The sequence below is a fragment of the Enhydra lutris genome, unplaced genomic scaffold, assembly GCF_002288905.1.
Source record: "Enhydra lutris kenyoni isolate GAN:26980312 unplaced genomic scaffold, ASM228890v2 scaffoldscaffold19, whole genome shotgun sequence".
NCBI classification, from domain to species: Eukaryota; Metazoa; Chordata; class Mammalia; order Carnivora; family Mustelidae; genus Enhydra; species Enhydra lutris.
Window position 1 is genome coordinate 24,260,416 of NW_019154103.1, and position 17,679 is coordinate 24,278,094.

General features: G+C 36.6%; 1 long non-coding RNA gene across 1 annotated transcript in view; it reads right to left on the reverse strand.

Moving 5' to 3' along the window:
- Positions 1 to 2,796: 2,796 nt before the first annotated feature.
- Positions 2,797 to 17,679, reverse strand: part of LOC111148263 — a 28,396-nt gene continuing 13,513 nt past the window's right edge. The window contains exons 2-3 of the long non-coding RNA XR_002640683.1: positions 9,621 to 9,758; positions 2,797 to 6,828 (exon numbers count right to left, since the gene is read on the reverse strand). This is a non-coding gene — a long non-coding RNA (uncharacterized LOC111148263). The remainder of the gene's footprint in view (positions 6,829 to 9,620; positions 9,759 to 17,679) is intronic.

Consider the following 17,679-nt stretch of genomic DNA (forward strand, 5'->3'; position numbering starts at 1 on the left):
TTATTTCCCGAGGCATCATGCAACATCATATGTATTGATTTCCTAATTTGTATCTTTAACACGGATCCTTCTCCTGAGCTCTAGATCTTTATATATAGCTACCTGCCAAATACTCCCACTTGAATGACTCTTAGACACCCTAGTGTTCAATAACTTCAAAATTTAAATAATTGTTCCTGTGCCAAATCAGTTTTCTTCTAACTTTCCTATGAAAAACTTACCAGAAAAGAAATACTGAGGGTATTTTATTTCTCTGTCTGCCTTCTCTTTTTACCCTGCTTAAACTCAACTTCAAATTCCTGTTGAATCTATCTCTAATTATTTTTCATATCCATTATGCCTCTTAATCCCTACTACCCATACCCTAGTTCAAACCACTGTCACTATCAGGTAGATTTCTAGATGCCCTAAACTTGGCTCATCCTCCCAGGGTTTGGCTCTCTTGAATTTATTCTTAACTTCACTATTCTGATTAAAGGCCTTGAATGGCTTCCCATTGCTATTGCAAAATAGTGATCACCAGATCCTGGAAATTAATCTTCTTTTCCTTATTATTAAAATGTATATGGTCTATTGACACCAACAATTGTCTGAATAGAGAAAATTTCAGAGAGACTAGTTATTTTCATCATAAAGAACAAAGAAATCTAAGACATACTTTTGTTCTTTTAAACATTTTAAAATTAATTATGTATTATTTAGCCAAAATGCAGTACTGGAGCAAAGATGGTACTATAATAATATCCTACTATAAGATAATGGGAATTAAATGAGTTCTGGTTGTTGTGGAGAATCATTTCATAAAGGAGAGGACTGCTTTCCTCTTTCCCTTGCATAAGTGAATAGTATTCATAGGTATTACTGTTTTTCTAAGGTACATAGTAGAGAAATGGAAAAAATAGAATCTCTGAAATGTCTGGCCCATTTGCCTGTAAAGATAGCCATGGTCACAGTCTGGACCAAATACATAAAGATATATGGGATTCAAGTTTTTGAAAACCTAGCCAGTTATTTATTGAATAGATGGCAGTTTGAACCCTTGGTCATTATATATTAGCAATAATTCTATTGATTAACAGAATCTGTTTCAGCTGAAAATCACAATTTTCAAAACTTTCATTGACTATGTGGTAGTCACATTGAAATATACTTAATACTGTGCTATCTATCAGGATTACAATGTTTCTCTTTGGATGGACTCATTAGTTTTAAGTTAAGGTTTTAAATCTCTGGATGAACTCTTCAGTAGAGATAAGACTCACTTCCAGCTTCCTTAATTTCTTTCATTAACTTGCAACATTGTTATACTTTTTTTTTCCAGTTTATTTTTTATTTCTCTCATCAGAAAGAGATCTGGAAGATCTCAAAGATCTCTCACCAGAAAGAGAAAAGGAAACTATACTTCAAGTTCTAGCTCCACTTACCCCACTCTGTTATGGTTCCCTGATGACTCCTCACAACAGGCAGTCACACCTCCCGCTCTCCCACCATACCTTATAGTTCTCTTGGTTTTGTTTTATTCTTCTTTAATCACAGGGCTGGAATTATTTACTGATCTCATTTCTTCATTAGAATAGGATTTTCTGGAGGAGATATTTTCTTCACCTTTGTAAGTCCAGAATCTAGCACAGAAGATGACCAGAATAGACACCAAGTAATGCTTTTGAATTAAATAATTATGCAGAAGTGTTACCATCTCTAATATTAAAATGTCCTTATTTGTTAATGTTTTTTTTTTTGACTACTGCCATTTTCTTTTTGGGGGTTGAAACTTTATACATCTATCAAGTTAGGTGAAGTCGTGGCTGTTTTTTCTGGTCTTAAAAATAGTCCATAGTGTTCATTCATCCCCACATGGACTCAAAGAGCACCTGTGCTGCAGCAAGCACTGTGCTAGGTATAGGGGATCTGGTGGTGAACATGACTGATAAAAGTCCTCCTCCCATGCAACTTACCTCTTGGTGGGGAAGAAATAATAAGCAAAGAATTTTTAAAAAAATACAGGATCAGCTAATGATAAGATAGGAAGAAAAATAAAGCCAGGGGATATAATTGTGAAAGAGTTTTGTTTTATGTTAGGATGATCATGAAAAGGGTTCCTTGACGGGATAGAGAGGCTGTTAATGAAGTTGTTCAGAAATAGGTGAACGCACAGGGAAAACAGATACGTCAGCCAACTTTGAACAGATCGGGAGAAATGCCCTTGATACAACTTTTATTTTGTAATTTCTTAGCACATTAGTGGACAAGTATACAACAAATAACTCCTTCCCCTTCCCACCAAAAAAAAAAAAAAGAAAGAAAGAAAGAAAGCAAAAAAAACAAAACAAAAAACACACACAAAAAAACACACAAATGATGGATGTTATATTATTTTCTTTAATATAAAAATGTAGAATTTTACAAGAATAGGTCTATGGGCAAGTGTAATTATTTATACGGCCTTTCAATAGTTTCTGCTTTGCATCATTTAGCTACAGAAAAATAATGCCCTCCCCTCTAAAACATTATTACATTTCAAGAATCCTCTCTCTTACCACCACTAACAAAAACCCTGTATGATTTGATATGATAGGTTATGATTCTCCTTAAATATATGTGTGTATATATATGTATATATATAATCTGTGTTCTAACATGGCAGGTTATGTTTGAATGTTTGATTCCCCCCAAAATGTACATACTAATTCACAGGTAGTAACTTTAAGCTACTTTTTAGTTATGGTATTCAAACTGCATAAGTGTCCTTAGACAAAATAACAGAGAAACCGGAAAACCAAATAAGAAACTCTAATACACAGAGAAAAATAACAGACTTTATTTGATTTTTTTCCCTTAATATAGATTATAATTTGGCTGTAGAGAACTTCATCAATAAGGTATTTTTGCAGACAAGATAGAAAAGTAGTTTCCTGTAAATCATTGGAAAAATAAAAAATGAATTCTGTAACTATAGCTTCCATCCATGCATTATATCACATATATGCCTAGGGAAGCAATAACTGATCAGGGTTCCTCTAAATGGGTCATTAGTTAAGCAGAAGGCATGTGTCTAGGAAAGTCATTTACTATTTTTTTTCGGGTAGAATGTTTTCTTAATGCATGGAACAACCTAAGCAACACAATGAGAACAATTTTGACTTTCATTTTATAAAAAGGGGGAAAAAAAAAGAAAGACTTTAAGAGCTGTCATTTAAAAAAAAAATTAAGCCCACAGTTATTCAGAAATAGTCCCTACCTTAATTATTAAATACAAAGAGAAATCCATTAGCTAACAAAGAGATGGGATAAATCCAAACAGATTACTTCACAAACACAATTTACCTTAAATCCCAGAAGAACAAAGGCAATTTTGTTAGATGGACTACCCTTTCTCTCAGGATTATTTTTTAATTGCTTCTGGTTTGACAGATAAATAGGGTCAAGTTAAAAAAAAAAAAAAACTGATGGAATTGTTTATTAGACCTTCTCAAAACCATTAAAACAATAATAAATACTTAAAATAGAAACTGAATCATCTTAGTTATATTAAAGTTCATCGCATGCCTCTTGTGGGAAAGTGTTTACTAGGTTCCCAGGACATATTTATTTAATTTTTTAAACTTTTATGTAAAAATACTTTTAGCATAGTTCTAGTCAACTCAGTTCAAGCCAGAGCAATAAGCCTATATTAAGTACTTACTCTTTATAAAGCACGGTGCTAGATAAAATGTGGGGTATGAAGATGCTAAACCTTGACAGTTGGGCTCGGAGGGATCACAATGTAGTGTGGGAGAGAGAAGTTGAAAGCAATTAACCATAAAGTAAGACATAATGTATTAAGTGCTGGAATATAGATACTACGTGACAGGAGAGAAGAGCAAAACGAAGAATTAATTCTGACTCAGGAAGGAAAAGGATTCCTGAAACGGGTTTTGCGCTAATGCTTTCTGAAAAATTCAGATTTGGGTAGGTGAAGGAAACACAAAGACATAACAAAATTAGTTAATGGGTATGGGGAAGCCTGAGCACAGATGATTCTGGAGGTTAGAACATGGGGAGAGAGCGAGAATAAATGAGGGTAGAGACTGGAAAGGGAGGTTGAGGTTAGTTCATGTAGAACTTTGGATGCAAGCCTAAAGAGTTTGGACTCTACCTTCTAAGCAATAGAAATCCATAAAGGTTTCTTGGCCAGAGGGTGTCACAGTCTGACGGGTGTTCCAGAAGGTAAGTTTGGTGGCAAAGAAAGTAATAGATGGCAGAGACAAGAAATTCAAGTTAAAGAGATCATATAATAAAGTAACACCATAGCAAGAGTGTAGAGGCAAACCACAGCCGTGGCATAGAAAATGTAAAGGGAAGAATAAATTGAGGGAAAGCATCAGTGGGATGTGATCTGGTGGGATGCAGGGGATGGGGGAGAAACAAAGGTCAGAAATGACTTTGGGTTCTGGAAGGATAATGATGCTTTGAAGCAAGCAGTAGACTGAGAAGGTTTGGGAAAATCAAAGCAAAAATAGCTATTTTTTAATATAGCAAGCACTTAAAATTTTTCAGTAAGTTAGAATTCGTGATTTAAGAGAGCATGCAGATCATCGAATCCAGTGATTCTTGATTATGGCTGAGCCTTAAAATCAGAAGGGGAGCAGCATTTTAAAAATCCTGCTATCTGTACCCCGCTGCAAGAGATTTGAATTTAAGTGGTCTGACCAGCCATTCTTTTATTATCCTTTTAAATCTCACCAAGTGGTATGAATATAGAGCCAGGTTTAAAACCTCTAGAATAATCTATACCTTCAATTTAAAGATTATCCTGATATTCAAGGAGATTTCAATCCTTTCCATTTTTTGGCAGGTTATGCTCTTGGTTTTTCCTCCCCTTTTATCTGGTTTCTTTCCCTCTTTATCTATTCTTTTTATACATTGGTCCAGTGAGTCCAATAAGTAATATACTAAGGATTGTTTAAGGAATTGGGAATATAAAAACGAGTGGGGAACATAACAGCTGCTTATATTAAATGCCTTTGGAATATCACATCTTGACGCTCAACTCTTAAGTCAGGCCCCTACTTCAGATCTCCCCTCCTTCTTTGTACTGTTTCTGATTTGTTTTTCAGATGTCTCATGCTCCATGCCCTGCTGTCACCACAAACTCAATTTTGCCAGGTTAAAATTGACTTTCCCTCCAGATCATCATCACTAGTTCTCTACATAATGAGCATCGAATATTCATCTTGGTCACAAAAACCCATTCATCTACCCATTCACACTTAACTTCCAGAGTCATCTTTCCCTGGCACCCATCATGTGGGAATCTCCCGTAGGCTATCCAGGGTTCCAAGTAGAGCACAGATTGTTAATGATTAACATTTCCTGAGGCTGCTCACAGAAAGCAAGATGCTCCCTTCAGGACCTCTTTCATCATTTTTTTTTTCTTTATTTCTGGTACCACCACACATACAAAGACATCTAACCCAGCAGGAATTTTCTCTCTTCTGGAGGGCAAGGTATCCTCCTCTTCCCTCATTTGGTGTCTCTCCTTCAAAGGTGCAGTTTCTAACATGATGTTTTTCCTCACATGCTAACAATACTAAACTGCAGTTTGCGGGTAGAGCCAGAGACTGGAAGTTTCTTTTTCTCAAATCACATCCTATAATGATGAACACATTGCTTTGTATGGGAGATAAAGGTAGAAATAATAGCAAGGAAAAAATTCTACCCATAACATTATACTCTTCGCAGCTGTATTTTAACTCCCTGTGCTTCACTTTCTCATTAATAAAACTAGAGTAGTTGTACCTGTCACAGTTACTATAAAGATTAAAGAAGAAAAATGAATAAACAGCACTTATTAATTATTATCATTGTTACTCTTCCTAATGGTCAAGGACTTCACCTTAAATATCTAGTTAACGGGTGGCTATTTGTCACAAAAAAATCAGGCACAGCGTATGAATGTTTAGGAAGAAACAACAGTTACGAGTGGCGTCACCACAAGGATCTTCATCATGACCCATCTCCCGCAATATTAGTGAACGGTGCTCCCTTTGGGGTGGCGGGGGCACAGGTGGTTCTGGGCAGCTAGATGTCATAAAGCAATCCCGGAGGACTTGTCAGATGTCTTGATTAATTGCTGTTTTTTGAAGCAGAAGTAAGAGCATGAACAAACACCAGACTTCCAAATAAGCTTGCATCCGGCGCGGCTCCGTGCCAGCCGAGGTACTCAGCTGTGAACTGGCGGTGCTTAACTTGCCTTCTAAAGTCATCGAAGAGCTTAGCGGACCAGCAAATGATAACAATAAACAGCTACCCACGCATGAAACAAGAAATCAGAATTTTCTACTTGTATGCAAGCTTAAGCTAGGAGAGATGCCAGTCAATGAGCTTAAAAAAAGGTGGGGTGGTGGGGACGGTTGTTGAAGCAACTTCAAGATGGCATTTCGGAGCTCTGTCTAGACCTAGGGAAATGTGCCCAATGCTTTACACTTTGGGGAGAAGCTACGGCTCTTAGAGGCTCTGGGAAATGATCCTCCTGCAGTAAGCAGAGCGATTAACCTAGAGCAGACTCTGGCTGCTAAGTGGGGTAGAAATGCCTTTGTTTGGTCAGGCAGAGTCTTCCCCGGTGTGCTCCTATTGGGGTATTTCACACAAATTCAAGTTGTGTGGTTCAACAGCTCCCCTTGACAGAAAGGATTCTAAAGGCTTCACTGATGTGGCTCTGAGTGCAGAGCTGGGTTGAGAGATTCTGGAGGATTTACAAGGAGAGGCTTGTAAATCTCACCTGGGGAGAAGAGGGTGTGGCTCCCTGCTGCTGCAGGTACTGCTTGTAGCTCCCGGGTCGGTTCTTTCCTGAAAGTGAAAAATAAAATCCTGTGTTTTAGCCCTGGATTAAAGAGAGGATAATGTTTTGTTAGAAAAGTCAGCTGCCGAGATTCGGTCGGAGCGTGGCTGTGGCTGCTGCTGAAAGGTTTTGATTTGGCTAATCACAGAGGTCTTTCCTGAATACTAACTAAGGATTCCAAGCAGAACAAATTCAGTCCTGATGAAGTCTTGCAGCTGACAACGTGGAATAATCTGAATCACAGACCTGTAAAATTTGATCAGGGTGGAATTAAGTGAGTCTCCTGCAGTGGTTTGGCAAGTCCATTTTCACCAAGGCACTGCAGTCAAGGTGGGGGGCGCCAACCAAGGGCCATCTTCATCTGCCATCTTACTCAGTGTCTGGCTGCCAGGAAGGATTCTGAGGGTCAAACCTTGGAGAATATGCTTGCTCGCCTTAGTCAAACCTAAAAATAAGGTCTAACACTTGTGCCTTCTCTCTATTGCCGTGTATGGCTGCATCATTTACAAGTATCCTGAGCGTTTTAGGATCCATTTATGCTAAGACCACCTCTTGGCGGGGGAGGGGGGGAATGATACTTTTACATTTATTGACATTTGTGTGAAATACAATTTTTCCTTATTTCTCTTATACTTTATATCTGATGCAGGTTAAAGAGTACAAAGTACATGGAGAGAAAATTGGAAGCTAGTATAAAAACATCAGCCCCAACCTTGAACTGCACGACTCCGAGATAGAAAACTCTTTTTAATGGCCTTGACATGGGGCGCCTGGGTGGCTCAGTGGGTTAATGGCCTTGACATAATATGCTTTTCTCTTCAATAATTCTATCAAGAATAGAATATTCTATTCCCACAGATGGAACATATGAAAAAAATTTTTTTTTTTTTTTTCTAATGTATGGCCTGTCTCTTAGACAAAAGACATGATGAGGGAAGTTTCTGAGAATTATATACAGGGCACTGCTAATCAAATTTTACGGAATTTGTGTGGTGGTGACATGAGGGATTAGGATGGCAGTTGTTTCCAAAGGAAAGGAAGATGGGGAAAAAATTCCAAGATTTTTCCAATAGTGTGGAATTCCAAAAATTCCATACTATTCCAAGAGGGATAGTATGACCAAAAATTACAGAGTTTCAGAGAAATTAGGTGAATAGAAGATGTAACAGGGCTGTAATATGAAAGTGATCCAAGAAAATTCATCATAAAATTTACCTGTTAGGGCGCCTGGGTGGTTCAGTTGCTTAAGCCTCCCTTAAACCTCCAATTCTTGGTTTTTGGCTCAGCTCATGATCTCATGGGTCATACAAAAATACTGATTTAAAGGGATACATGCACCCCAATGTTTATGGCAGCACTATCAACAATAACCAAATTATAGAAAGAGCCCAAATGTCCTTCAACTGATGAATGAATAAAGAAAAGGTGGTGTGTATGTGTGTGTGAATATATAATATATAATACAATATATAATATATAATTATATTCTATATAAAATATATTCTATTAAATAGATTATATAATATAATTATTCTATTACATAGAATAATTATATTATATATATTCTTTATATATATAATATATATATTATTATATATAATATATTCTATATTATAGAATAATATATATAATATATTATATAATAACATATATAGAATAGAATATATATGTAATAGAATATTACTCAACTGTCAAAAGAATGAAGTCTTTCCATTTACAATGACGTGGATGGAGCTAACATGTGTTACATTAAGCAAAATAAGTCAGTCAGAGAAAGACAAATACCACAGGATTTCACTCATATGTAGAATTTAAGAAACAAAACAGATGAACAGGGGAAGGGGAAAAAAGAGAGAGAGAAGTAAACCATAAAAGACTCTTTTTGTTTTGTTTTTTTTTAAAGACTCTATTTATTTATTTGACAGAGAGACACAAAGTGAGAGGGAACACAAGCAGGGGGAGTGGGAGAGGGAGAAGCAGGCTCCCCGCTGAGCAGGGAGCCCACTGTGGGGCTCAATTCCAGGACCCTGGGATCATGACCTGAACCAAAGGCAAGCCCTTAATGACTGAGCCCCCAAGCACCCCCCCCCCATAAGAGACTCTTAACCATAGAGAACAAACTGAGGACTGTTGGAGGGTATGTGGGAGGCAGAAGGGCTAAATCAGTGATGGGTATGAAGGAGGGCACTTACTTGTGTTGAACACTGGGTGGTGTATGTAAGTGATGAATCACTAAATTCTACACCTGAAATCAATATTACACTATGTTCACTAACTAGAATTTAAATGAAAGTTTGAAAAAAATATATACTGCTTTTTTTTTACAACAAACATATTTTTTTTGATTAATCTCAAAATTGGCAAAGTGTTTTTTTAACAAAGGGGCTATCACTGCAAGAGCCAGGAGTCAAATGCTTGGCTTCTCATAGCAGTGAACAGACTCTCACTTCAAGTAACACATCTGGTAGGATCACTTCTGTATATTCTCTGAGGCACGCAGAGTGACTATGTGGGCTAAGGTAGAAGCCAAAGGGCGAGAAAGCCTGAAGATTTGATATAGTAGTCCCCCTTTATTTGTGGGGTTTATGTTCCAAGATCTTCAGTGGATGCCTGATAGTACTGAACCTCATATATACTGTTTTTTTTCCTATGCATACATACCAATGATAAAGTTTAATTTATAAATTAGGCACAGTAACAGATTAACAGCAATGACTAGTAATAAAGCAATTATAACAATATACTGGAATAAAAGTTATGTGAACGTGTTCCCTCACAGAAAATATTGTACTGTACTCACCCTTCTTGTGATGACGTGAGACTATGCGTGATAAGGTGAAGTGAGGTGAACAACGTAGTTACTGTGACGTAGCATGAGGCCACCATTGACCTCCTGATGATCTGCTTTCACACTGTGGTTGACCCAGGGCCAGAGAGACTGCAGAAAGAAACCACAGATAAACGGGCACTGCTGTAGTTCCTTACAAATGCATATGAGGATGGACATGCTTGATGTTTGAAACATTCTCTAAATGCAAAGATAATTCTTTTGAAGCTGAGCTTTGCTCTTCTAAAATACTGCAAAAATTCCCAGGGTAGAAGGAAATCCGCTTTTTTTTTTTTTTTTTTTAATTAGGCAACTATTCATTCAGAGATAAGCATAGGAATGAAGAAATTGGTAATGAAGTACAGGCTTTTCTCTACCACAACTCTACCCTGTGTCTTAAATTATTTAAAAAAAAAATTCTACTTACATATAATTATATATATATATATATATATATATATATATAATATATATATACACACATATATAAAAATACATTTATATAAACATGTATACCTATTTATACATATATGCATTTATTTTTAAAAAACAAATCTTACATATATATACATCTTTATATATGTGTGTGTATATATACACACACATATATATATATATATGGTTGTAAATATAATACTCATATAAGAGAGTTGAATGAGAAAGTGTTTTTTCTGAGTTACACAGTACCAGAATACGAAAAGGGAACTTTGTCTCTGAATCTTAAGTCAGCATTGATTTAAGGGAGAGAAGAATGCTTTTAATAACTGTTGGAAGCAACTTTTTACATGTGGTTATACTTAAAAAATCAGTTTTTCTTTGCTACAATTTGTTTAAAAATAAACTGTGGAAAATGCTCTGAAAATGAAACTCTTCTTTTAGGCAAATTGGAAAACATTCCAATGCTATTCATGTAAAATGATAGATCCGTTTTATCTCTGATTTACTGGAACAAATATGACAAGTCACTTGATGTCCCTTTAAGCTTAGAACATTCAGCTGGAAACAGAGATACTAATCATGGATGTAATTCAGAGAATGGTTAACATCTACTACTAACATCATATAGATTGAGAACATATTTACATGTATATGTTGTAGTGGCAAATATAAAAAGATATTTTGTTTTCCTGATACTCTCCCGTTGAATCCAGAAACAAAGAAATATTGATTTTTCAGAAAGTTTTTGGATTCTTCAGAAAATAATTGGTGAATATTTTAAGAAATATCTACAGATTTTATGGATTCCCAACAAAGCAACTGTAGCCTCCATTGCTACCATGGTAAAATTGCCAATCTCATGGGGCATGTCTATTCTCCTTGGTGTCTCTTATACTGTTCACAGGTCCTTTCTTCAAACTTTCTTCTTTCAATTTTTATGAAGTTGTACTTGGTGTTTTCTCCCACTGACTCATGCCTTCTTCATTTCCTGTTTCAGCTCCTTTTCTCCCTTCTGCTCCATAAATGAGGCCCTCTGCCAAGTTTCCATTCTCTTTCTATGTATGCTTTCTCCCTCATACTTTTCATATACCCCTAGGGCTTCAAATATTACAAAAAAGTTGAAAAAATGTTAACCCATTTCTTCAGCAGCAGACCTCTGTTATGGTTCTAGTTCCAAGGTCAGCTCCCCATCTGTAAACTCCACATATGCATCCTATGTAATATTTCTGGCATCCAGACCTTTCTGATCATGCAGAGCTTGTGGATTATCCCTTCCTTAGTGCCTTTGCTTCTATAATCTCCTCCTGAATACCAGTCACCTCTCTAAAACCTTTAGCTTCTGATCAATACATTCAATATACTCAACAGATTCCTTAATAGCTCCACGTTAATGTCGCAAAGCTATAGCAATTCAATTTATCATGCACAGAACTCTTGATTTAGCACTCTCCTAATTTGATCCTTTTCTCATTTTCTTTGCTTCAATGAATTGGATTACTCTCCATCTTGATTCACAAACTAGAAACAGAGCACTTATCCTTAACTCACCCCCATATGCAACACAGTCAAATCCTCACTGTTGATTTATTCAAAGTTGCGATTGTCTTTCCCCACACTACACAGAGCACCTATTTCCTCCACGTAAGCACTTTTCTTATCTACTGATTTCTTCACTACAACTAGAATCAAGAGTCATTTCCTTTTTCCACATTTGTCTGAAATTGTACCTGTTCTTAAAATCTCGCCTTACAGCCCAGTTTTTCTTCAGACTCTTTCATGACTCCCTCTAGCCCTCAAATCTTATTTTAGTTGTTACAGTAGCAATGTGAGGGCAAGCCATGGGCTTTGATTATACCCATCTCCCGTGCGTGAAATCTAAGGCTCAGAGAGAAAAATGCCCAAAGTCATCTAATAAGTTGGTAACAGAGCAGGGCTTTGAAATCAGGTTTTGTGACTTAAAATTCATTCTTATCTGCAATCATTCCTTTAATGTTGTCTTTTCTCTAACATATTAGTGTCACTATTATGGCACTTATCTTGTATTTCCATTCTTTCATATTCCTACCTGATATAGAAACTCCTTGAGATTAGAACTGTTGCTTGATTCATTCACTTAACACATGTTTTTGTCTATTTTATACCTGACAAAATATGAAGACCTAGGCATAGAGCGCTGACATGCCAGATTTAACAAATAAATACCTGTTTCCAGCATAAAATATACTGTTTCAGCAAATCTTAGTAATTATTAACAAATTATGAATATATTCTATTTTAATCTTAACATTATTAATAATCTTCACTAGGTATAAGACTTTATGAACCTGGTTATTGAAAACTTAATGTAGCTGCCCACGGTATTTGGGTTTTGGAAGATAAAAACATTTGCTTTCAGAGGAATGTCTTTGTAAAAGACCGGGAGATGCAGCCAATTTTTATACAGCCTTTAAATATTAGATAAAGTCCAGAAGAGATGATGTGTTTAACAGTATAGGAATTCACAGACTGAGTTCAGAAGTGATTATGTAAATAAATGTTTATATTTGTGAGGTAATAAGCATAGCTTTCCTGAGATTAATAGAAGCTAGTGGAGTCAGTGGCTCAAATGTTCAATAAAAACCACAACTGTTTCACTTGGGGAAAATATGAAGGTACGCTATTGCCTCCTAGATATTCTAACTGACCTCAGCTCCTCCTTCTGAACTCATTGCCCATGGACAGCTGGGACAGAGCAGATGATGTCAATCTAGGAACCAGGCTCAAGTGGGCAGTATGTATTAGTCCCAAGTAGTTGGTATATCTAGAATGGTGAATCTGTCTAGGAAGTTCAGCATATCCTTGATGACCAAACAGTCCATGCCTCAAGACCACATACTGTGAGGGGTGGGGTGGGAGAAGCCAGTATGCTCAAAGCATTTGGTATGCTTATGTTGTCAGTTTGTCGTTAGTGGTCATTCTGTCTGGAGTGAACTACATGTCTGGGCCATATATATCCATCATCAATATATCTAAATTGGTCAGTTCATTTGGGAGATATGTTTGCCTAGAGTCATCAGTAATTTTGGCTTGGCCAGGTGTTATCAATGCCTTTATGTTTTTCATACTTTATTTTGTTTTGTGGAAGAGGTGGCTCAAGGAAGGCCATTTCCCAATTGAAAGTGAGTATCAAGATGGAGGTTAGGGTGAGTAGATTCACTGGTGTCTGTGGGGAATCTGGCTCTAGCCACATAAACAATGTCCTTTACACGTAAACACTCCTGCTAAGAAATTGCTCAACTCCCATGACAAAAGGAATCTGTACCAGTATAGCAGTTTCAGTCCCAGGGCATCTAAAGGTTGGAACTGGAAGCCAGGGCTACCTCAGGGATCAGGACCCAGTCTGAGCTCCTGGTAACCTAGTTAGCAGGGTTCCCTCTTCATCATTATCTCTGATTTTTTGCTGACTCCCAACCTCCTACAATCCTTTGTCTCTCTGAGTGACATCTGGCTTTTGCAGCCCTAGCTACTGTCCTTTCCTTTGGGCTATTTTGTAATAAGGCCTGTCTGAGGAAGCAAAGCTAACTCAAGAGCTAGTGTAAGCTCAGAAGTCAGATTTCCCATCTTAGAGTTTCAGTTTCACTGTCAGTAGTGTAGCCTACGAGTCCTCATGAGTAAAATGAGATGATATTAAAACTAAAGAAAACTAATGACTAACTAAAGTTGTTTTTGTGTAGCATTTGGCGGTATACATAGCACATAGTAAGCTTTCCATAAATGGAAGAAATTATGTTTTCCCTATTATTTTAAAAAATAACTTAGGGATGATTTAAAAGTTTTATTTGGACATAGTTTTCACAGAGAAAAAGAGGGAATTGTGCTAATTGCCTATCATTAGCTCAAAAACAAAACAAAACAAAAACCCTACAGGTTTATAATGTATTATAGAATATGGAAAGTGAGCAGTTCCTGGGTGGCTCAGTCAGTTAAGCATCTGACTTTGGCTCAGGTCATGATCCCAGGGTCCTGGGATCAAGCCCCAAGTCTAGCTTCCTGTTCAGTGGGAAGTCTGCTTCTCTCTCTGCCTGTTGCTCCCCCTGCTTGTGCTTTCTCTCTCTCTGACAAATAAATAAAATCTTAAAAATAAAATAGATGGAACGTGAGAGTGATATTTAAACTGAGTTTTAAGTGATAAACAAGAGTATATCAAATTAAAGGGATGGGGGTTGATGTGTAGAAAGAGATTAAACAGTACAAGGAAATGAGAATCAATTTGGCTCTGTTTAGGAATAAACCTTAGAGATCGATGCATGGATTTCTGAGGGACATGGGAAAGTCAACTTGGGGTTAGATAACAGAGAGCTTTGCAAAAGGAGGTTAAGGAGTCTTGAATTTGTCAGAAGGTTGATGGCATCACAAACAAGGGGTAGATATAACTGGCTCTGTCTTTGAATCATCTGTGTGCAAATGGAATAGTAACGACAGGGAGACCAGCACAAAGGACCTTTTAGTGGTATTGTAGTATCTCAGACTGTTACAGCGGCAAAGGAATTGGAGAGAAATCTCCATATTCAAGAGGTATTCAGCATTATAAGTAACGACATTGGATTATCTGTAGGGACCGAAGAAAATAGATGACAACATTTTGGCTTTAGTAGCTGGGTGGATGACGAGACCATTTGTTCACATCGAAAACATCAGAAGAGGAAAATGGATAGAAATGGGGGGAAATGTTTAGCTTTAAGTACGTTAAACTCACCGATAAGCAGCTGTCTATCTGAATCCAGAGGCAGGAGACAAGTCTGGGCTGAAAGCTCAGCTGAAAGATGCTAGTGTAAAGAGGCCCCTGCAGCAGTGTGGGTAGAGGAAGTGCCTGTGGAGGGGAGAGTAATGGAGGGAGGAGAGCCAAGGACTGTAGCTTGCCTGCATTTGGTGCCTCGTGCAGTGCACCCCGCATGTGGCTGATATTCAGCAAATCTAAAATTGATTAAGATTTGGATAAAAATGAATAACATCCTCTCATCTCAAGGGTCTTCTCCATGGAGAGGTAGATTTCTGCAAACTGATTTTTTTAAGTTTTTATTTCATTTCAGTTATTTAACATGCAGTATAATATTGGTTTCAGGTGTACAATATAATGATTCCACATTTCCCAAAAATACCTGGTGCTCCTAACAACAAGTGCACTCCTTAATCCCATCACCTTTTTACTCCTCCTCCCACCCACCTCCCCTCTAGTAACCATCAGTGTGTTCCCCATAGTTAGGAGTCTGTTTCTTGTTTGTCTCCTGCTCTTTTTTTTTCCTTCCCTTTGCTTGTTTGTTTTGTTTCTGAAATTCCACATATGAGTGAAATTATATGTTATTTGTCTTTCTCTGACTGACTTATTTCAATTAGCATAATCCATCTATGTTGTTGCAAATGACAAGATTCCATTCTTTTTATGACTAGTAATATTCATTCATATATCTATATATATATATGTGTGTGTGTATATATTATATTATATTATATTATATTATATTATATTATATATCACAACTTCTGTATTCACTCATCAGTCAATGGACATTTGGGCTATTTCCATATTTTGGCTCTTGTATTATCATACCACTATGTCTATCGGACTGCATGTATCCCTTTGAATTAGTGTTTTTGTATTCTTTGGGTAGTTACCTCGTGACACAATTGCTAGATCATAGGATAGTTCTATTTTTAACTTTTTGAGAAACCTCCATACTGTTATCCATAGTGGCTGCACCAGTTTGCATTCTCACCCACAGTGTAAGAAGTTTCCCCTTTCTCCATAGCCTTATCAACACATGTTGTTCCTCGCGTTGTTGGTTTAAGCCATTCTGACAGGTGTGAAGTGATATCTCATTGTAGTTTTGATTTGTATTCCCCTGATGATGAGTGATATTGAGCCTCTTTTCATGTCTCTATTGGCCATCTATATGTCTTTTTTGGAGAAATGTCTATTCGTGTCTTCTGTTCAATTTTAATTGGATTATTCAGATTTTGGGTGTTGAGTTTTAAGTTCTTTATATATGTTGGATGCTAACCCTTTATCCAATATGTCATTTGCACATATCCTCTCCTATTCTGTAGCTTGCCTTTTAGTTTTATTGATTGCTTCCTTTCCTGAACAGAAGCTTTTTATTTTGGTGAAGTCCCAGTAGTTTATTTTTGCCTCAGGAGACAATATTTAGAAAGAAGTTGTATAGCAGATGTCAAAGAGGTTACTGCCTGTGTTCATGTCTAGGATTATTATGATTTCAGGTTTCACATTTATGTCTTTAATCATTTTGAATTATTTTTGTGTATGTTGTAAGAAAGTGGTCTAGTTTCATCTTTTCCATGTTGCTGTCCAGTTTTCCCAGCAGCATTTGCTGAAGAGACTATCTTTTTCCTACTGGATATTCTTCCCTGCTTTGTCAAAGATTAGTTGACCATATAATTGTGGGTCCATTTCTGGGTTTTGAAGTCTGTTCTATTGATCGATGCATCCATTTTTTTGTGCCAGTACCATAGTGTTCTGACCACTACAATTTTGTAATATAACCTGAAGTCTGGAATTGTGATGCCTCCAGCTTTTCTTTTATTTTTCAAGGTTGCTTTGGCTATTCAAGTTCTTTTGTGGTTTCCATACAAATTTTAAGAGAGTTTGTTCTGGCTCTGTGAAAAATGCTTGTGGTATTTTGATACAGATTGTGTTAAATGTATAGATAGCTTTGGGTAATATAGATATTTTTATGAATATTTGTTCTTCCAATCCATGAGCATAGGATATCTTTCCATTTCTTTGTCTCATCTTCAATTTATTTTTTAGTGTTTTGTAGTTCAGAGTATAGCTGTTCCACCTCTTTGGTTAGGCTTATTCATAGGTATCTTATTATTTCTGGTACAGTTATAAATGGAATTGATTCCTTAATTTCTCTTGCTGCTGCTTCCTTATTGTGTATAGAAATGCAACAGATTTCTGTACATTGATTTAGTATACTGTGAATTCATTTATCAGTTATAGCAGTTTTTGGTGTAATCTTACGGGTTTTCTATTTAGAGTATCATGTCTGCAAATAGTGAAAGTTTAACTTCTTCCTTGCTGATTTTGATGCTTTTAATTACTTTATCATCTGATTACTGTGGCTAGGACTTTCAATACTATGTTAAATAACAGTGGTGAGAGTGAATATCACTGTCTTCTTCCCAACCACAGAGGAAAAGTTCTCAGTTTTTCCCCATTCCCCAAGATGATATAAGCTATGGGTTTTCCATATATGGTGCTCATTATATTAAGGTATGTTCCCTCTAAACCCACTTTGCTGACGGTTTTTATCATAAGTGGATGTTATACTTTGTGAAATAATTTTTCTGCATCTATTGAAATGATCATATGGTTCTTTTCTTTTATTAACATGGTGTTTCACATTGATCGATTTGCAAATATTGAACAACCCTTGTAACCCAGGAACAAATCCCACTTGATTGTGGTGAATGATTCTTTTAATATATAGTTGGATTCAGTTTACTAGTATTTTATTGAGAATTTTTGCATCCATGTTCATTGGGGATATTGGCCTATAGGTCTCTTTTTTTGGTGGAGTCAACCGATTTTGGT